The sequence below is a fragment of the Camelus bactrianus genome, chromosome 19 (assembly GCF_048773025.1).
Source record: "Camelus bactrianus isolate YW-2024 breed Bactrian camel chromosome 19, ASM4877302v1, whole genome shotgun sequence".
Classification (NCBI taxonomy): domain Eukaryota; kingdom Metazoa; phylum Chordata; class Mammalia; order Artiodactyla; family Camelidae; genus Camelus; species Camelus bactrianus.
The window spans coordinates 16,501,963-16,524,126 of record NC_133557.1 but is presented as its reverse complement, the minus strand read 5'-3'; positions in this window follow the sequence as shown (position 1 = coordinate 16,524,126).

The following is a 22,164-nucleotide window of genomic DNA, read 5'->3' as shown; positions in this document are numbered from 1 at the left end:
AGGACAGGCCTTCCCATTCCTTTACTCCTTCTGTAGTAACCTTTGGGCAAGTGTTGCCGTGGGCTTGGTGCCCCAGGGGAGTTGTGAGTCACCTCCCACAGTGCCCCCGCCCCCGCCCAAAGTATCCAGCCCAGTGCCTTTGCCTACCTGGTGTCAGAGCCCGCATGGCCTCCTCTCAGACAGGTGGTAACGGGCAGAGAAAGCTTATTAATCAGACGAACTAATCATGCTGATTAGGCCTGGTTCAAGAACGGATCATCCCTCCCTGGGATTCTCACGTTTAATGTTCACACCAATTAAAAGGCTCTGGGGGAATGACTAGAGTTGGGGGAGTCTCAGGATCCGAGGAGGGCAGGTTAAAGGGAGGCATTTGGGGAAGTGGATTTGGGGGTCAAACATACCTCACCCCACAAATGACAAGGGGCTGGTCCGCGTGCGGGATGCTGAGACAGAAGTGGTGATGAGCATGCAGCTGGAGTGAGTGTCCAAAGTCTGCAGAGCCACCGGGAGGGACGACTGGCTCTGGAGATGGTTCACCACGCCCTTCTCTCCAGCCTGTGCCAGCCTCCTGGTTCAGGCCTCAGCGGCTCTGACTTGGGCTCTTGCAATGACTTCCTAACTGGGCTGCCTGACTCTAATCTGTACCCAGTTCTATATTGCAGCTGGAGTTGTCTTTTATTTTTCATTATTTACATAATTAGAAAAAACGTAAAAAAATATAGAAAAGTACATCATATGGCTAGATGATATTATAGCTAACATCTATATATTTGTCGTGCCAGATCAACAGATGCTAACTTTCTTGCCATATTTTATCTACCTACCTGTCTATCCATCCAACCTATGTATCTATCAATCATTTATCTATCAATTATCTATTTATTTATCTGTCCAATCTACATATGTATTCATCTACTAATCACCTATTAATCACCTATTAATCATCTGTCTATCTATCTATCATCTCTCTTTTCCTCTCTTTATCTACTGTTTATTAAAACATAGCATACATTTGGAAAAGCACACATACCCATAATTGTACAGTTGTTGAATTTTCACCTATGGAACATAGTCATGTAACCAACACCGCATGAAGAAACAGAGTTTTACCAGCCTCCCCTTCTGCCTCCTCCCGGTCATCCCCCCTCCACCCACTCCCACAAAAGGGAACCGCTACCCTGAACCTAACCACGTAGCCTGGTTTGCCTAGTTTTGAACTTTATGTAAATGCAGCCACACAATATGTGCTCTGTGTGTCGTATTTACCTTGAATCTTCTTTTCAAGAAAGACATTTTAAAAGATCCCTGTGAAGCCCCCTCTGTTTTAGTTCTTCTAATTCTTTTTCCTTCCCCAAAGACAGCCACACATCATAAATGTGATACGTATTCAGTTCAGGCCGTTCAGTGTTTACGTAGGTGCATAACATTTGCTTTGGGTGTGTTTTGTTTTTATTTAAATCAATGGCTTCGCAATGTAAAAAAGTCCTGCCGTTTGCTCATTTCGTGGAGTGAGTGAGCTTCCTCAGCCACACGCCAGCTATGTCTCCTTTCCTTCTTACGCTCCCTCCCCTCCACTCTGTTGGTTCTCAGAAACAGGGACAAGGTTTGATTCTTCCTTGAGTCCTGTGAGTCTGACACTGTGTCTGATGCTTCTTTAGGGTGAATAAATGATCAAATGAAGGAATCAACCAATGATCAAAAACTCTTCACATCAGGGAGAGCTTGAAAGTCCAGAACAAACACTCCCTCCTCCACTGGCCCCACTTTGGGGGGAGGGGTCCTTCTCCTTCTTTTCTTTTTCTTTTTGGCTGCTCTGTCAATGTCTGTCTATAGAACTCCCCAAAGATTTAAGTCCATCAGAAAGCCCAGCATAGACATTTGATTTTACACAATGTTCCTTTAGAAGAGGCGGACATTTCAGAGCTGTGTAGGATCTCTGTAGCTGGGTTCCAGATCTGTTTTCCTGAGACAGGGGACAGCTGCCTGCTTCCTAGGGTTTTCTTTACTCTAAACGAAATTATCACAGAGGTCTCAGGGAGTGACCACATTAAATTCACATTTCAGCAAAGTGATGAAACAGCACTCATCCTTTGAGTTAGCCAGCCCTGGGGCTTCCGTTAAATTCTGTTGTTTCTTGCAGGCTCTCCCGGAGTGAGATCAGTAGCCAAGGGAAATGGGATTGTTGCTGATGTTTGGAAGAGGGAAACTCAGGGCAGTGTAGGCAAAGGAAAAGTGGTCCCACCCCACCAGCCTTATGACTGCTGACAGCACCCAGGACCCCAGGGCTGTAGCCTCAGGACTGAGGTTCCTCCAGCCCTTCCCATCCCCTCTCCTCACCCAGGCTCAGTCTCCATCCTCATGGAAAAATGCTCACCTTAGATTCTGAATAGAATCTTGGTGTGCTACTGTCTGGATGACTTAGATAGGCCCGGGACCTCTCTGACACCCAGTGTCTTTAACCAGGCTGTGGACGTATGACTTATTTCACAGATTTGTTGGGGGAGTTAAACCATGGGTGGTAAAGGAGGTGAACGAGTCTGCCTCCCAGATAGCACTCATGGTATTTTTCTACTTGTGCACATGGGTAGACAAAACAATAGAAAGAAATACAATAGATGTGTTTGTACACCTACACGCCTGCTATGTATTTTTAGTGTCTGACTTCCTTTCTCAATTTTTTCTCATAAGCTTTTCCAATCTCATTAAAGACACCTGGTCTCCATTGCTTTTGATAGTTGCATAATATTCTAACATCTGGTTGCATTGTAAGTACACCTAACCATTTCCACATTGTGGGCCATGTTGTTTATTTTTAATTTTTTTTTTTTATCAAGGAAAGTTCTGAAGCCAGACCAGCCTGATTTTGCCTTAAAATTTTTTTTTTAAACTCATTTGCAAACAACATGTTTTTCATTATTTTTGGCTTTGCTTTGTTCTGTTTTCTGCTTGGGGTACTTATAATTTATTTTTTCTTTGCTGTCAAACTGTGGGTTTCTTTATCAATTATGCTCGGTACAGCATATACCGTTTCGTTTTGCAATCTTAGATCATTTGCTTTTCAGTCTAGGAATGTTCTACTACAGATTTGACTGGTGTTCCAGGGTCATTACTTTCTTAAAGACTTTTTTTAGGAACACATCTTTTTTCTTTTTGTGAATTGGATCTTTTTCCTTTGTTCCTCATACATGCCATCTGCTGCCTTATTATTTCCAACTCTAGATTCTGAAAGATGTATTTCAAGTTTACTGTTTCTCTGAACCTCATTTTTTTGCAGTATAAATCCTGCTCTTTATTACTTCTAACGTAAACTGTGATTCTCAGAGTGCATTTGTGGCTTCTTGGCCTGTTTAGGCATCGCAGCCAGACTTTCCTTCGTCTTAGCCTGTATCTTGCTTTTGCATTTTATCGTATTTTTCATATCCTTTTCCCCTCTAGAAACCACGACTTCTTGCAATTTATTGAGAACAAAATACACACACTTTCTAAGATTTTCTTCAATTTTTTTAGTCAACAAGTTTAAAGGCAAGCTTTTTCTCCATATCATTGGGAAACACTTATGCTAGAGCATTATTTGACAAACCGTGGTCCATGGGCCAAATCTGACTCATTCCCTGTTTTGTAAATAAAGTTTTATTGGAACACAGCCATACTCACTCACGTCTATATTATCTATGGCTGCTGGCTCTCATCCTATGTGTAATTACAACAGAGACGGCGTGGCCCACAAAATCGAAAATATTACTATCTGGATTTTTATGAAAAAGGTTTGCCAACCCTTGTGCTAGTCTCCTCTGTTGAATCATTGTCAAAGGAAGAGAGTTACTTCTAGATCCACTGTTTGACTCCGGAGGGCCCTTGTTCCCACTGACTCTGTAGGTGTGGACAAAGTTGTCCTCCCACACTGAACTTAGAGCAGGGAGCTTACCATCAGGTTACCACCATGGGATGCAGATAACACACTTACACTGGGTAATTGATAAAGGATTTATTAAGGGATTATTTCCAAAGGCATGGGAAGAGTTCAGGGACTCCTTAAAGGGGTGACACAGTACCCCATGTCTAGTACCTTACTACCCTAGGTCTGAAGGATTAAGGGGAGGTGGAAAGGGGTACCTGAACCCAGAGAGAATAGCTGAGTGGAGAGTCGCCTGGTAAGAGCTGTGACTTTTAATCGAGAGATGCATCTAAGTCGCAGTGACTAGCAGGGTGGAAGCCTGAGTAACAAACGCCCTGATCTCACTCTCCTGTCCTGGGGTGGGTGCCATGCTGGTGCCATCCAATGGCTGAAGTCCACCAGAAACCAGTGGACAAAGGATTCACTTTCTTCACCCCACACACGTCTGTCTTCTGGGGGCACAGCTCACAGTGAGTAAGTGAAAGACATCAGCCCTTGGAGTTTATGTTTGTAGGCTCCAGATCAGCACTGTCCCATAGACCTTTCCGTGATGATGTCTCCGCCATTGCTTTGTATCTGTGCTGTCTAACGTGCTAGCCACCAGCCACGTGTGGCTGCTGGACCCTGCAAATGTGGCTACGAACTTAGAAACTGAATCTTTAATTTTATTTAATTTTAATTAATTTAGATTTAAATAGCCACCTAGAGCCAGTGCCCACCCTACTGGCGAGCACAGCTCTGGGTGGATTTCTACTTTCCGGTATGCACTGACTGCAGTGCACTTTGTTGGACTGTCCCGGGATCTTTTGGTCCCCAGTTCTATGATGAGGAAACAGAGTATTCATTTCTGAACACTGTGAGCTAGTCTCTCTCTCTCTGTCTCCTTTTCTAGAAATAACATCTGAAAACACAACCTGTAAGGAACATAACTTCTAGGCTTCCTTTTATGACTTTGTCTGCCTAAATATCCCACCTTGGACCTCTTCCCCTTCCTTCACCGGTGTAGTCATATGATAGTCTCTCAACTGAAGTGGAGAACCAGTCCTGGTGGTTTCAGGGAGGATGACTTTGGACAGCTCTTTGAGCATAATAGAGGGTGTCTGTTTCCTAAATCAGCCAAGTTCTGGGGTCTCTGCCCGTGACCTAGGGTTCGACAGTACATGCCAGCATTGATACTCTTATTCAGAAGTCAAGAATGATTTAATTTCACCGGTTCCCTTCCATGGATAGAGCTAGTAAAACTTTTGCTCAGCATCGGAAACTTGGTTGATCAGGATTCTTAGCGCTGAGAGTGTTCTTGTGTATTTTAACGAGAAGCTGGGAGAGGTCATATCAGGCAAGGCTGTATGGATTCTATCCAGAGCTTTCCCTCACCATTTTTCCTTTATGATTGTCACAGTTACTGCCCAAAACAGATCATGATTTTGAATGTGCATAATCTCAGGTCTGATGCAAAATTAATACCAATTGCTTGATTTTCACACCGAGACATTAATTACTATTTGTTTTGCATTTGCATTCCCATGTATCTGCGGAGGGAAATTAGCATACTCAGTGGTTAGACTATTATTAAAATGACAGTTGGGAAAATATTTGAAAAATATTGTCTTTCCTTCTGTTTTCCTTTCTGGCATTGCTGTTATTATTTTTTTATCTTCTTGGTAACTTACAATGGTTGCACGATTTTGAAATTCCACAGGAGTAATGGAAACCATTCTGGGACGCTGGTACTTACAACAAAATCCACAGTGTTGGAACTGGGGCTTCCTAATGGCTTTTGCATTTGTGTGCAAACTGGCTGAACCGGTCCGGCCATTTAAAGCTGGTGAATCAGAGGCACCTGGAAAATAATCTTTTGTGGCTTAAATCTTTGGAGGGGCACATCCAGCACTTTTAGCTGGGTGCTTCCTGTGGTTGGACCTGTCTGTGGCTGGGCTGAGAAGAGCAAGTAAAGGAAGATGATGGTCTGTCCATCAGCGTGTTGGTAAAGAATCCTGACATCGGAGTTAGAGCACCAGGATTCACGTGACCTGGCGATGCCACTGAGTAACTGGAGAAACTCAGACAAAGTCATTTTATTTCCTTAGCTGTGAAAACGGCAAAGCTCAAGTGAGGCGAAGTGCATTGTCAGCTCTGGAGAACTATATACATCTGACCGGCAGCTGTGGCTACTGTGGCCACTTTTGTTATCTTATTCAGTCTTTTCTTATGAGGGTGAGACATGTCCTTCCTCTCCCCAGTGGTCGCCCTCCCATTCTCAGGACACTCGTGGTCACAGTTCTCAAGGCTGCACTGGTATAGGTGGGCTCCGCCATCAGGGCTTCCCTGCTTTTATGCAGGTCCCCATGGACCATGAGTTGTTCAGTTAAGGAAGACAGTCTTTCTAGGAAAAAGAGAAGTCAAAATTTTTTCATCACATTAGTAAAAATTAATTCATTCTGTAAATTCATTGGACATCTACTCTGCCATGTAGAGGGGGCTCTGGGTTCCCATCCGTTGGGACATACACTCTAGTGCAGCGCAGGATGTGTGTACTTTCCCCAAAGCTGGGATGGTACATGGGTGGATTACTTAGTTGATTGATCCATTCACTGAACAATGATTTGCTGAGCCTTCCTTTTATGTCCCAGGTGCTGCGCTGGGCACTGGTGACGTGAGAGTAAACAGGATAAGATCTCTATCCTCAGAGTTACCCAACTCTTCATATGCTTTGTGGGGTTAGTCACACAAATCTCCCAGGAGATTCTGATCTGGCATCTGGATTTTGAGTCTGCATTTTGAACGAGCCCCTTAATGGGGGAGAACAATCTGCAAACACTGCTCTGGAGAATCCATACATGGTCGGGGACTTTCTCTCTCACACACGCAAACACTCCCTGAAACCAGTAGGGGAGAACCAGAAAATGTTTCTCGGAGTTGGAGATCAGCTGCTCAGGAGAAACACACTCCCCGCCTCCACCTGGCTTCCCAGGTCCCTCCCGAATTTGGTGATGATGTTCCTTTCCCCATCAGTGACATTATTTACATGGATTGCCTCTTTGCAACCCTGAATTCCAATAAGAAAAATTAAGTCGACTTCTTCATTATAAACATGCACATTTTATACGAAAAAAATACAGATAAATAATATTATGCATTTATATCATAGCTTTGGTCTCCTTATCAGTAAAGCTTTTTCAAAGAAAACCACTTTGAATTGCTGTATTATTTCATGCCCTTTTGGCACACTGCCATTTGTGTAACCAATGTGTCACTTTTGGATATAATTTTAGCAGTGGCTGTTCAGGGACCCTTACTCTGTGATGAGCATGGTGCTAAGCACAGTCCCCTGCATTATCTCATTTAATCTTTGCAGTACATTCATAAAGCGGGTATTAATATTTTTCCCATTTCATAGCTGATGTGACCGAGGCTTGGAGAGTTGAGTGTTTTGCCCAAAGCAACACATTCAATGATGGCATTTCCAGTTTCTCACTCTTATAACTGGCATTGAAGAGTTCGTCTCTGGACATATGCCTGTGGCCATGTGCTTGACTATTTCCTTATAATTGATTCCCGAAAGGGGGATACTCATGAGATTTTGTGCTGAATCTGGACAGACCCTGGTCCCCGACGTTTCTCCTCTCTTTGTTGCCTCGTTGTCCCAGGAACCTAAGGTTTTCCATGCTCCACGTGTGCTGGTCTGTGCCTGCCTGCCTGCTACAGGCAGAGGGACGTGAGCTGGGGCTTCTGAGAAGCACCCACACCCCCATTTCTCAGCCACGGAGGGGTCCTGATGTCTCTTTGGGGTGTGACATGTAAAGGCCAATAAGATCAGGTCAGGGTGACATTATGACAATGTGTCAGCACCTATGGTTTTACCTGGATTGTGACAGGCACCTGGGCAAAGCTTTCTCCATGACCCCTGGCTGGTGACTGACAAACAGCACCAGCCACTGGAACAGCTGGGCTGAGAGCAGAAGGGAATGCTAAAGGCGGCTGTGAAACAGCCGCCCAGGCTTCCTGCTGTTGTGAGCCCCTTGGACACCGTCAGTGGGGACACCTTCCCAGGCAGAGGCTGCAGAAGGGGGTGCGGTTACAGAGTAAGCCGAGTTCATGCAGGCTGCTCCCGGGGCCGCCACCCCAGAACAGGCTGAGGATAATTACAGAGGGAGGGTCTCCAATTTTCAGAGGTCCCATCCGACATCATCAAAAACATTTAAAGGCACTCGCATCTCAAATGTAGTACGCAGCTTCAGCTGCTTCAGTAGCTGCCACCTCTGTTATTTTGCAGGCATTCAAGGAACAATTCTTTATTTCTGTTCTACATTTTCTTCTAATGCTCTATTGGAGGCTTTTATTTTTTTTTGAAGTATAGTTGGTGTACAGTGTGTCAATTTCTGGTGTACTGCCTAATGTTTCAGTCATACCTGTAAATACGTACGTTCCTCTTCACATTCTTTTTCATGATAGGTTACTACAAGATACTGAATATAGTTCCCCGTGCTACACAGAAGAAACTTGTTGTTTACCTGTTTAATATTTATTAGTTAATATCTGCGAATCTCGAACTACTAATTTATCCCTTCCCACTCCCCTCCCCCTGGTAACCATAAGTTTATTTTCTATGTTTGTGTGTTTCTGTTTTATAAGTTCATTTGTGTCATTTTTTTAGATTCCATATCTAACTGATATCATATGGTATTTTTCTTTCTCTTTCTGGCTTACTTCACTTAGTATGAAGATCTCCAGGTCCATCCATATTGCTGCAAATGGCATTAATTTATTCTTTTTCATGGCTGAGTAGTATTTCATCATATAAATATACCACAATTTCTTTATCCAGTCATCTGTCAATGGACATTTAGGTTGTTTCCATGTCTTGGATATTGTATATAGTGCTCTTATAAACATCGGGGTGCAGGTGTCTTTTTGAATTAGAGTTTCCTCTGGATATATGAAACCATATTTTTTTAAAGTCCTAATATTTTTGGAGGCCCTTGGATAAGGCCAGAAGCATGGAGTCTATAATACCCACTGGGAAACCCCCCCTGCCTTCTGGTGAACTTTCATGAAAGGGATCTGCCAGCTTATTTGAGACCTAAGTTCAAACCCTCCCTGAGGGGCCTTTCTCAGCTAAGTCCACAGACTCACCTGGCATCTCCTTCTGCAGTGCTTGGATAACACCCGGCTTCCATCAGCATGTAGGGATGGTGTTCATTCATTGGCTATAGTATCTGCCTCCTCTACTGGAACGTGAGCTTGGACTCGCTCTCATGTCTGAATCACCAAAGTCTCAGCAATGGTGCCAAGCGGTGGAGAGCAGGGCCTCAGCAAACGCCCAGCAAGTGCGTGGAAGAAAGGGTGAGTGGCTGGAGCTCCCAAGGATATCTCTAGCTCAGAAGTTCCCAAAATGTGCTTCCTGGACGAGCGGCATCAGCATTTGCTAGCAACTTGCTAGAGGTGCAAATTCCCGGATTCCTACTCCGGATCTACTGAGTCAGAAACCCTGGGCTGGCATCACCTCCAGGTGAAATCCATGTACTCTGAAGATGGAGATCCATCTAGATTCCGGCTTTTCAAACTCTAATGTGTATGCTACTCACCTAAAGTTTTTATTAAAATGCAGATTCAGTGGGCTTGGAATGGGACCTGAGTTTCTGCATTTCTCAGAAACTCTTAGATAATGCTGATGCTGGGCCCTGGATCACATTTTGAGTAGCAAGGATCTTGTCTACCCCAGCCCGAGGTCCAGCTTATTCACTGCCAGGCAGGAGGAAGGAAACCTACACGTGGCAAGTGATGTCAGCTCCGTGAACCGCACTTTCCTCACAAAGCACACGGGGATGATGTTGCTTCCTTCGTGAGTTTATTATCAAGGATAAATGAAATCATATATGGAAAGCACAGTATTTGGAGCATAATAAATGCTCGGCAAGTGTTTCCTCTTCTCTCCACCCTCTCTACCCAACTCCTTTTATTTTTTGCTTTCTATCCAGATATTAAACTTCTTAAACACAAAGACTATGCTTTTATCTTTCTGAAGACAGCCAGCAAAGGTGATTATTTGAATGACTGATGTTAAGTAAAGAGGGAGACCTTTAAAATCTCCAATTTTTCTTACAACCCTTTAGGATTTGACAAGTAGGATGAAAAAGGATGGGGTGAATTGACAAGAGGTGAGAGTGAGGAATAGAAAGAAAGAGGTTCTTTTGGCAAGTTGGGGTTCAGGGAAGCAGAGCTCAGAGAACGCCCACCTGGTTGAGCGCTAACAGCTGTTTCCTGGGCACCAACTGCAGGCCACCCTGCTGGGTGTTGGGCACACGGCCCCGTGGGGATGCTGGGGAGGAGCTGGTGGAGGAATGGAATGTGGGGGCTTCAGAAGCATCTTCCTAATTGTGATCATTTGTCTTCCCGCAGGACACAGACCCTCCTTTGGACTTGGCTGGGGATTGTGTGGGCAGGGGAGGCATGGAGTGTGGGGGGAGGAAATCGGCATGAAATTAATTCTCTGCCTCTCCTCTCTGGAATGTCAGTAATGTGCTGAGGACGGTGGCCAGTGCAGTTGGCTGCCAGCTCCATCTCCATCCTGGGTTTTGAGGCACGTAGGTTCCCAGGTCCGTAGCATCCTGCTCCTTGTATATCACTCCCATCCTGGGGAGGCTGGCTAGCCTCCCTGTGTCTGTCACCCGCCAGGACGAAGCCTGACCCTCCCGTTGCTGGGATTTCCCTTGTAATGCCTCTCACAGATGACTGGGTGGGGCAGCAACCCTCGGTGACATAATCCAGCTGAGCCTGTGCCAGATGGCAACACTTTGGCCAATCAGGGGAGCCCAGCCCCCATGCCCAGGGCTCACTAGAGTGTCACACGGACGTGCCGTCTTGCTCTGGCCCAACTCCCCTCACTGTGTCTGCAACCGGCCTCTGAACCAGCCAAGGCAGCTGGGACTTTATGTTATCTTGTACTGGAATGTTCTGAAACGGCACTAAAACGTTTCTCGTGTGGACTGTTGCATTCACACGAGCTTATGTTTATCCAGTTTAATGGCAGGAAAAGGGCCTTGGTATGTCCCAGTTAAATGTTCTCATCTGTTGGGTGGGCAACCCCAGTGCGGGGAGCTCAGGTGACTTACCTGAGATCCCACAGCCTGGTGGCCCGTGTAGGATCAGCACCGCCGCTTAGACCAGTGCCCTTGCAGTCACCACCAGGGCAGACACACCCACCGTCAGCTCCAGGAAACCCTGTTTGTGTTATTGGCCTGGGAGTAAGCGTGTTACGATCTAGCTCTGCAGACAAACGCTGCAGGTGCTTCTCCACTGCAGAGGCTTCTAGAAATGATACAGAAGAGCCCATGGCAGATGGGGCACTGCTCACCTGCGTGGGCGAGGGTGCCTGGTCTGCTGGTCCAGGAAGCTCTGTGCTGACAGGTCAGCGAGGGAGATGGTCGCAGAGAGGGGGAGAAGCTCCCCAAGAAGGACTGCAGACTTTGCGGGGTGGGGATGGCTAGATGCGGACACACAGAGCCATTCTCATTCTGCTTGGTGTTTCTGACTGAGATGGTGAGGCTTCCTTCAAGTGCACGGACACTAAGTACCACAACACCTGTGTATGTATATATGCATACTTACGTATTATCTGTCTATAGAATTTTTCTATTGTAAGTACAATACATGCCTGTTGTAGAGAATGTGGGCAATACAGAAAACAGGAGAGACAAGGAAAGCATGCCTACTTTGGACACAGAGACGTCCTTAGCCTCACAGGCAGTTCCCACGTTTTCCTGTTTGCTGTTTTGCCCAGCTGAGTTCATACTGAGTCTATCCTTTTATGTCTTGCTTATTTCACATAATATGTGCGTTTTCCATGTTATTATGAATTCTTTATCAACAGCCCCCTTTTGGATGTATAGTGCTTCACCGTGGTTTGCTTAACCCATTTGACAATGATTGGACATGTGGGTTGTTTCCAAATTTTTCACATGATAATAAGGAAATCACGCACCTTTGTACCTAGAACTTTTAGATACAAATAGCTAACAGTAATGACTATACTCAGTAGCTAATAGAAATCATCATGGTATGAAGTTCTTTGTGGAAGAGGTTTTGGAGATGGAGGACAACTTGATCAAAGGTGGGTCAAGTTCCTAACGTGCTGCCAAATTATTTTTTAAAGGATGGTTCCAATTTTCCATCCCATCAGCCCTGTTTGAGAGGCACATAAAGGAGCATCTAGGTAGCTACCAAAGGGACAGCAGAGCATAGCAGGAGGTCAGAAGGCCTGAGTTTGAACTTCAGCACATCCAACTTACCACATGCAGACTGAACACAAGTCATTTCACCTCTGTGGGCCCCAACTGTCTCATTTTAAGATGGAGATGTTATCATGGCTCCCTCACAGGGTTGCTTCAAGAATTAAATGAGTTATTGCATGTGGCATGCTTACCATGGTCTGCACAGTAAGCACTCTGCAACAACAACAACAGCCAATAATGATAATAATAACTGCCAGGGTCCCAGGGACCCAAGCCCCTGGTTCATGCTCTTGGCAGACGCAGGGAGGCAGGGCTGACCCTGTGCTCAGACGGAGTCAGAGCACATACCCTCTCCTCATACGTTCCACTGAACAAATTCTTATAATTTAATCATGACTTTTAATGTTCGGAATGGTGGCTTTTACATTTTACTGAGGCACCATGGCAGGCTGTTCTGTGTTCTCCTCCCTGTTTATATTGCAATGCAAATTATTCCTGGTGGAGAGTTTACAAACTGCACTTCCATTATTAATAGGGTTATGATTCCCCCCTTCCACTCTCATCTCTGTTGCTTGTGTCATACATAATTCATGCTCACTACCCTTCGCTGGTCTCAGTGCCAGGGCACAGCGGTCTCTCTCTCTCTTTTCCTGACGACAGTAACTGGTATGCAATCAGAGTAGAATGGCCATGTCCCCCACCTCAGGCTCTCTCTAAAGGTGTTCCCTGGAAGGACTCGCCTGCAGGGGAAGTGGACGCACCGGACCGTGTATGGTCCAGTCTTGAGTTCCGATGCCCCCTGAGCTCTGAATCCTAGGCAGACACACGTGGGGCTTTCTGGGGTGGTGGGTGGCTCCTTAACCATAATCGGCTGGTCAGAAGGAAACCTTGCTTGAGAATGGGTCATAGGATGGCTGGGGAGGGCTAAACTGGCTTCTTGCTAGTGGGGTCTGAGAGTGTTTGCAGAAAAGGCAGATGTCCATCCTCACCCCATATTCACGGACTGCCCCTTTCTGCAGGGGCAGATAACCCGGCTCTTTACTGACCTGCCGTGACATTTAAGCCCCTGTGCTAGCTCGTCTCACTGAACGTAGACAGTGAGGCTGAGTTCCATCCAAAAACCCCAAGGTGGAGCTGGACAGCCATCCTGCTCCGAGTTGGACCTCATTCTGCTTGAGCATGGGGACCAAAGGTAGGACAGACCCCTCCTCTTTATGATGCTCTGTGTGCTTGGTTGGAGAGCAGGTGCGGGAGGATCAGGGAGGTCTCAGAAGAAACTGACACAAAGAGGCCACAACAAGGGGTTGAGTGGCCCCCAGGCAGCTGGTATCCAGTGCAACTGTCTTGGTAAACTGCTTTTCCAGGCTCTCCCAGACTGGGGACAATCACAGGACCACTGCCACTCTCACAGCAGAAATGAATTATCCCTTGATCTAAACTCCCCCAGCATCCCTGGATGATGGGCCCTGCGGTGCCTGCACCTTTTCTCAGGGGATGGCCTCCTGTGCCCGCCCTGTCACTCTCCTTCGTCAGCCTGATGCCACGATTCTCAACAGACTCTTCCCCAGCGCGACCTGACTTCCTCCACCTCCGGCAGCCCCTCCAACGTCCTAACCTCCAACGTGAGAAAAACTCATTCTCATTTGTCAAGCTTGGGCGCAGTTCCCCTGGGGTGGGTGGGATGGTGTTGGAGGATATGCAGTGCCATCCACGAAGCTTTGCTTGCCGATGGTCAACGGTGAGGCCCTGGACGGACAGGCCAGGTCCATAGGTTGATTTTTTTCCTGAATGCCCTGATCGGTACCCATGAGCTGGGGGCAGCCTTTGTTCTTCTCCTGTGGGAGAGTCTTAATTTCCATAGTCAGGAGCGGACAGTTGGTCCGTGATTCCACTTCCTCTAGGTCCTTGTGGGCAGGACTTACTGGACCAGCTTCCCTGGGCGGGGTCACGAGAGCCCCTTGGAGAGCCAGGAAGCTGCCTTATTTCCTGAGGCCAGAGTAACTGCCCATCTGAGAGAGCCCCAAAGGCCCTTTCTGGAGGCCCCAGCTGCACCCTGTGAGTTTGTTTCCTCACCACATCCCTGGCAATGGTGTTTTAAGTCCCTGCCTAGCACATCCTCCCCAGTTCCCGCAGGCTCTGGACCACACCCTCCACTCCCATCTCTGCTTCCCCTCCCGTATCTCCTCTCAAGGACACTCACAACTACCCAGGCACAGACACACCCACAAAGGTACACACACGGCCACAAATACATAGGAACACATGTAGACATTACACAGATCTGGATGGACCTAGAGATGAGCATACAAAGTGATGTAAGTCGGACAGAGAAAGACAAATACCATGTGATATCACTTATGTGTGGAATCTAAAAAAAATGACCCCAATGAACTTATTTACAAAGCAGAAATAGACTCACAGACATAGAAAACAAACTTACGGTTACCAAAGGGGAAAAGGGTGGGGAGGAATAAGTTAGGAGTTTGGGATTAACAGATACACACTCCTGTATATAAAACAGATAAACAACAAGCTTTTACTGTATAGCATAGGGAGCTATATTCAATATCTTGTAATAATTTGTAATGGAAAATAATCTGTAAAAGAAATACATATAATCAGTTATACGTAAGTATGTATCAGTTATACATGTGTAACTGAATCACATTGCTGAAACTAACACAACACGGTAAATCAACTATACTTCAATTAAAATAAAAGTTACACAGATCCTCGGAAGTCGAGGCAAAAGCACACAGAGGTACATATACTCAGAAACATTCATGGGTGCACACACACACACAGACACGTCCGCGCACGTGTGCACAAACACACAGAGGCGAGTGAAAACAAGCGCGGACGCAGCAGGACTCGGGCATCAGCAGACACACGCGGGCGGCGCTCGCTTCCAGGAAACCCTGCTTCTCCCCCCTGACACGCCCGGTGTCTGGAAAGCCACAGCCGACCTACTCAGATCCATTCGCCCCTCAAGTGCCCCGAGTTACCCACTGAATCACGAAGTGCTTTCCTGTTTAAGTTTATTTTCTTCTGGCAAAAGGGAGCTACTTATTTCCAAGAAGTGGAGCCAGGGGGGTTCGCTGAACCCGCGCTGCGGCTCTGGCATCTCTTGGCGTCCAGTCCTCCCACGATGCTCTGTTTACACAGCTCCTGTTTCTCCAGGGCCCTAAGAGGCACCACTTCTGGGTGCCCGTGCAGCATAGAGTTGCAATCTTTAAAGCTTCTATTTACTGGCCGTTTGCAATACTCCCTTGGTCATTGTTGAGGTTCTGGGGTGACTTGCTACTCTCGTCTCTGAATTCTTAATCCTTAGCTCCAGGATCTGATGGCCGGCTTCAAGCCTCCTCTTTAAGGCAAGTCTCTATGAAAAGAGTCTCTTTCGGCCACCTGGAGCAGTTCCTTTGTTCTAGGGACTCTCCTTTCCCAGCATTAACCCCCTCGAGGGCGGGACTGTTGATCGGTTTTATTTGCTGCTGTCTGCTTAGCAGGAACAGTGCCAGACACAATGGGAGCTTAATGCGTCTTTGAAAGTGCTATTATTTTTTTCTCACGTTACAGATGGAGGAACTGAGGCTTACCGTGGAGCCAATCCCAAACCCATAGTTGGAAGGTGAACATGGATTTGAACCCAGGTCCTCACAATGCAGGCTCACAGCTGCTGTTCTGTTCGGTCGGCAGTTCCCAGTGCTGTGGACGTTTGGATCGCAGTCAGTTCTTGTGACTTCCTGCTGCTCCTGTGCACAGACATGCCACTGGGAGTGCCTAACGGACTTCTTTGAACTGAAGCCCAGTGCAAATGGCCCTTCTCTCTTTCCCTCCACCCCCTGCACCAGCCTCTTTCAGATCTTGGGGGACAATCTCTTATGTTCTTCGAGGCTTGATTTTTCTCGAACTTCTTGCACTATCACCGCTAACTCTTTGGGCCCTGCAGCTTTTCTTCAATTATTTTTCATTATACAGGTCGTCTCTTCATTTCAAAAGGAGTACATGCTGGTGGAAAAACACACAAATTATATTGCAACGGGCAAAGTGAAAGTCTTCTGTGCCTCCTCACGGTTCCCCACTCCTGCTGCCTGGAGACACTACCACGAGCAGAAATGATGTGTACACCAGATTTCTCTCTTTATTTCTTTCTCAGTCTTCGCCAAGAGTGGGATCATATTTTATAACTCTTTACTTTTTTGGCATTAACGATGAACCATGCACATTCTTCCATATCAGTCCATACAAATCTTCATTTTTTTTTTTTTTTGAACAACTTTATAGAAGTCAGCAGGTCAACAGTTTGGATGTGCTGTAGATGAACTAGCCCTTCTTGTTTTGGGGCATTTAAATTGTCTCTACTTTTGTTATGATAAGTAAGGCTGCTGTAAACATGCTTTACATGCATCTATGTCCAAAGACTTCAATGGGAAAGAATCCTGGAAATTTGTTGGCTGGGGTCAGAGCATATCTGCCTTTTAAAAGTAGCTGTGTAATAACTACTACAGAGTACTGCATGGCCCTGTTTCCCTCTTTAACCTCTGGGTATTCTAAATCTTTTTAAATGTTTAGCAGTTTAGAGGTGGAAAAGACTACCCCGTTTAACTCGTGTTTCCCCTGTGCACTGGTAAAGCTTAACATCTTCCCATATTTTTTCTTTTAAATATGAACTAGCCCTTTCAAGAAAAGAGCCAAGGGATGAGGTGGTGGGGCCTGGAATGTTTGGGGAACAGAGAGACAGTCTATAAGTCTGGAACTCGGGGTGTATGGGTGGAAAAGTTGGCAGAGGCCAGATCATAAAAGGCCATGTGTACTTGGGTAAGGAGTTGGACTTTACCTTAAAAGAAATGGGAACCAGCAAAGGCTTTTAAGAAGGGAGGTGGAATGATCAGATTTGTGTGTCAGCATCCCAGCAGGGGATAGATTGGAAGGTTGGGATGACAGCAATGGCTGTTTTGGGGACAGATATAAGAAGCCATGTTCAGGAACCTTGCTGACTTTCTTGATGGCATGTTTGACATGGGAATGATGGAGTGGTGGTAGGGCTTGGCCCAGAGGAAGATAGGTCAGGTCTTCTGAGGGACTGTTCAATCTTCTACAGCTTCTACATGGAGAAGGGGCACCAGGCCCATCAGCACTGACCATGGCCCCTTCTGGGTCTGGTCATCTGGATGTTGGAAGCAGTGCCACTGGGGTCTTCTGATTCCAACAGGGTTGGGGGCATGAAAGGCCTTTTTTCTCTCCTCCTGACCATGGCCAGGCCCCAGCTGCTCCTATTGGATGATGGTCTGAGCTCAGCTGACTGCCTGTCCTCTGAGATGCCTTGATCTCAATCTGTGAAAAGCCATCAACTTGGCCACATACCCATTTTGGGAGCATGTGCTATAGTCCTGGGGGTTCAGGAGGTTTATATTGAGCCTCTGCCCTGGAAAAGCTTAGAGTGAAATTGTGCAGAGAAGGGCTGTGCCCACACAATGGAGACTTCTGATTCCACAACTATGAAAAGACAAAGTCTGCAAGTCCTTGGGGTTTCAGCCTCAGGCAGGAGTGGCGGTGGTTTGGGTCTTTGTGCAAATGCACTTGGGGGCAGACTTTTCACAACTCTCCAGGGACTCCTTCCTGAGTGGTTCCTGTTCCACACCTCTTGCCTCTTCAGCATCTACAACTTAATATGATCAAGACCAGAGGTTTGATTCCTTTCCCCCACGGCCTCAGCCAAGACCTCCCTAAGACCTACCTTTTGGAAGGTGGTGCCATGACCTATCTACTGGGCCTGACCAGAGAGCTTAGCAGTGTCTTTGGACCCCACCGTCTCTTTCATCCCCCACTTTAATATTTCATCCTATATATTATCAGTACAGACATCCCATAGATTTTCCCTCCTAATAATAGCCACCATCCTCCCACCTCTTTTCATTTTTATCACTGCTCTGAGCCAAGCCGCCCCCATGTCTCAGCTTAGCACGGCCGCCAGCCTCTGCATTTCCACTCCTGCCCACCTAAAATCCACTCTCCATTTAGCCACCATGTGATTAAAAAAAAAAAGAATGGATGGTACTACTCACGTGCTTTCATCCCTTCAACGACTTCACAGGGCAATGAGAAATATAGCCCAAGCTTCTTGCCTAAGAGACTCAGTTTGATCTGGCCCCTGATAACCTCTGGGGCTTCATCTGGGACCAGTCTCCCTAGCTTGCTGTTTTCACTTCCCCAAAGAAGTCAGCCTCCTTCCTCGTCCTTCGACTGCTCTTCCTTGTGTCTGAAACCATCTTTCACATGTTTGGCTCTTGTCTGGGAGCTTCATCGTCCTTGGGGTCTCAGGGAGGCATTTCAAGACGACCCTATTGAAGAAGGAGACCCAGTCGCTCTTTGATCTCAGCACCCCATTTTTCCTTCATATTGTTTTCTTTTCCCTTTTACTGAGACATCACATGCATACGCTGAAGTACCTTAAGCACACAAATTTTAAGTGTACAGTTCAGTGAGTTTTACACGTGCATATACATGTATGCACACTCCCATCCTTCCACCAGCTCCTTCGTAGCACTCACATGTTTATTGTTATTTATCTGATTTTCCAAGAGAAAAGACCTGCCAATATGCCATGATGGCATTATTGCAGGGAAACAGGTACTGACTGCAGACTGGGCATATAAATTCCTGCAACTATTTTGGAGATCAGTTTCACCATAGCTATTCAATGTTTTTTTAAATTAAAGTATAGTTGATTTACAACATTGTGTTAATTTCTGGTGTACAGCATAGTGGTTCATTTATATTATATATATATAATATATATATATTCCTTTCATATTCTTTTTTCATTATAGGCCATTGCAAGGAATTGAAGATAGTTCCCTGTGCTACACAGTAGGACCTTGCTGCCTACCTATTTTATACACAATAGTGTGTATATGTTAATCCAAACTCCCAATCTAAAAGGCAGGTGCCCACTGAGGCAACAATTCCTCTTTCAGAAATGGACCCTACAGATACACTCTTACATCCGTGTGAAGGTGAGGGCACCAGACATGCCTTGTAGCACTGTTTACAGCGAGAAAGCATTGGAAACACCGTAGGTTGCTGCACAAGGGTGTGGGTTCTAGAAATGACCGTTTATTTATGCAAGGGAAGACTATCGACGCTGTGAGCAAGAATGCGCGCTGTTGCGGGGAATTCCTCGCTCTCTCAAGTGGGAGAAGGCACAGGACCAGGCAGGCGTTCCTGTCATTTGTATAAGAGAAGGATGTCCATGCTTGTGGAGACTGGATTAACCCAGGACACTGGAGTGGTTATTCTCTGGGGAGGAGAATTCAGGAACTGAATTCTTGGGTGAGAGGGAGATCTTTTCTTTTCTCTTCTCTTCCCTTCCCTTCCCTTCCCTTCCCTTCCCTTCCCTTCCCCTCCCCTCCCCTCCCCTCCCCTCCCCTCCCCTCCCCTCCCCTCCCTTCCCTTCCCTTCCCTTCCCTTCCGTTCCCTTCCCTTCCCTTCCCTTCCCTTCCCTTCCCTTCCCTTCCCTTCCCTTCTCTTCTCTTCTCTTCTCTTCTCTTCTCTTCTCTTCTCTTCTCTTCTCTTCTCTTTTCTTTTTTCTTTTCTTTTCTTAACAATAATGCATTTGTTTCCCTTAATGGAGGCCCTGGGGACTGAACCCAGGACCTTGTGCACACCAACTATGTGTATGCCACTGAATTATGCCCCTCCCCGAGATGTTTCTTATCCTATCTTTTTGAGTTGTTTGACTTCTTTCTTCCTTTATATATGTAACACGTTTTAAAAAGCATTAAAAAAAAAAACCCAAAAAACAAAACAGAGTCCTTGGACTGGGAGGGAAAATGTGTAGCAGGAACAGGCTCTGACAGGCCAGGCCAGGGCTGCAAGAATGACTTGGCCTGGCTTGGTCTCTGGAGGCACGGAGAGGATGGGCTGGCTTAGAACTTGGCTTTCAGGGCGCCCTGGAGGGGCCCTCCAGGAGAGAGCAGCTGTCCACAGCTTCAGCAGAAGTCGGGGGCTGCTCTGCTGCGGAACAGCTGGGCACGCCCCCCCAGGGCTGCCTGGTGGGGCATCCACACTGTCCCCCTCAGCAGCTCACATCACCCTTGCCTCCGATGGAGGCACAGCCAGTGAGAGGTTAACCAGAGAACTGCCCTCTTCCAGGTTCCTGAGACCAGTTGGTCAGCCTTTTTCTTTTGAAAAAGAGAAAAGTCAAAGCTTCAGGACAAAAACTTGCTCCAACAGGCAGCCCGCTGTCCCTGTACGTGGCCCTCAAGGATCTGAGCGAGGATCATGGATTTGGGAGGGAGCCAGAGAGGGGTGTGAGTCCTGGAGGAGCCACTAGCCGCGGTGCATCCTCGGGCAAAGCAGAGCTCTGTGCCTCGGTTTCCTGGTTCGTACACTGAGATCAGAAGTCCTGCCCAAGTAAGGAACAAGTCGGATAACATTTGTCAGCCAGCCTGCTTGGTGAAGGGCCAGGCTGTGTGGATGGGTGATTCGTATTTTAGAATGTCTTGTTTTCCCAGGACCACCATAACAAAATGACCACAAACTTGGTGGCTTAAAACAACAGTAATATATTCTCTCACAGTTCTGGAGGCTGGAAGTCTGATGTCAGGGTGTCAGCAGGGCCGTGCTCTTTCTGGAGACTTGAGGGGAGAATCCACCATCATCTTTCCCAGCCTCTGGGGCCTGTGACTTCACTCCAATCCCTGCCTCTGTCTTGGAGGCCTTCTCTTCCTCCCTCTGTGTGAATTCTTCTCTTATCATTGGAATACCCCACGGATAATTCAAGGTGATCCCATCTCAAGATCCTTAATTTCATCTACAAAGACCCCTTTTCCAGACAAAACCACATTCACAGGTTCTGGGTGTTAGGACACGGGCAGGTTTGGGGGAGGCCACCGTTCAGCCCAGATAAGCAAATCAAGTGGGCATGCCGACCACCAGGTACATGCTGAGACCCCACCCCTCCGTCTGCCGGGCTGTGGCCGGTTCACGGAAGGTGCCAGGTCAGGTTTCACTGTGCCTGAGCCACGGCATGTGGTCACATTTGTGACCAAAGTCATGACGGCTACTTGTGTGTGTTTTTCTCTTCTGACCTCTGCCTGTCTCCTGCACTGCCTCCCAACCAAACCAACGCCAGCCTTACTCCCAGGCACGGGAGGGGGCTCAGCACGCTTTTGTAAACGCCAGCCATCGATTTAAAGCTTCATGGACACTTGAAACTGATCAAGGACGGCCTCCTAGTTAACAGCATTTTACCCATGTCAGTTTTCTGGCATTGATGTTGCTACCATTGGGGGAAGTGGGACAGAGGCTTCAAGGGACTCCATATGCCATTATTATTATTATTATTATTATTATTATTATTATTATTATTATTATTATTATTATTATTATTATGACTTATGGTGAGTCTATAATCATTTTAAAATAAAAAGTTGAAAAAAAAACCAAACAATCTCATAAGTACTTGAAACCCTCGTCAGAAAAAATAACCTTTACAGACCTTTCTGGATTAGATGGTAGAAGAAGGCAGCTGCCTGAAGCCCTTGCCCAACATGGGCTAAAGTCATCCTCCCAGGGTGGCCAGGGACCCTCATCGCCACACGGTGTTGGGAAGTGGCCTCACCCAGGCCTCGCCCCATCCCCACCCCAGGCCTCCTGGGATCCTGTTCGGGGCAACCTCCTCCCTGAGCAGGCGGTCTTGCCAGGTCCTCCCCAACCTCCCCAGGCCAGGGCAGCTCTTGTCTGCAGACACCTGGGCTGTCCCGGCTCCACCTCACCCGGCCCCGCGGCCCAGGCTGAGCCCTGCTGTTGCTGCCGTTTGCAAACAGCCCTGGCTCCTGTCGGGCCTCTCCCTTATGTTTCCCTGGAAGCACCGCGGCCTCAGTGACCTCCATCCTGACTCAGAAGCTCTGGGCTCCTGGGCGATGCTCCTCCGGCCCGGGGCCAGCCCACCCTCCCCTGACACTGGTTGTCATCGGATGCCTCTTCCTCCTCCCCCTTCTGGCGCAGTGTGCTCGGCGCCTGCCTCCCTCCAGC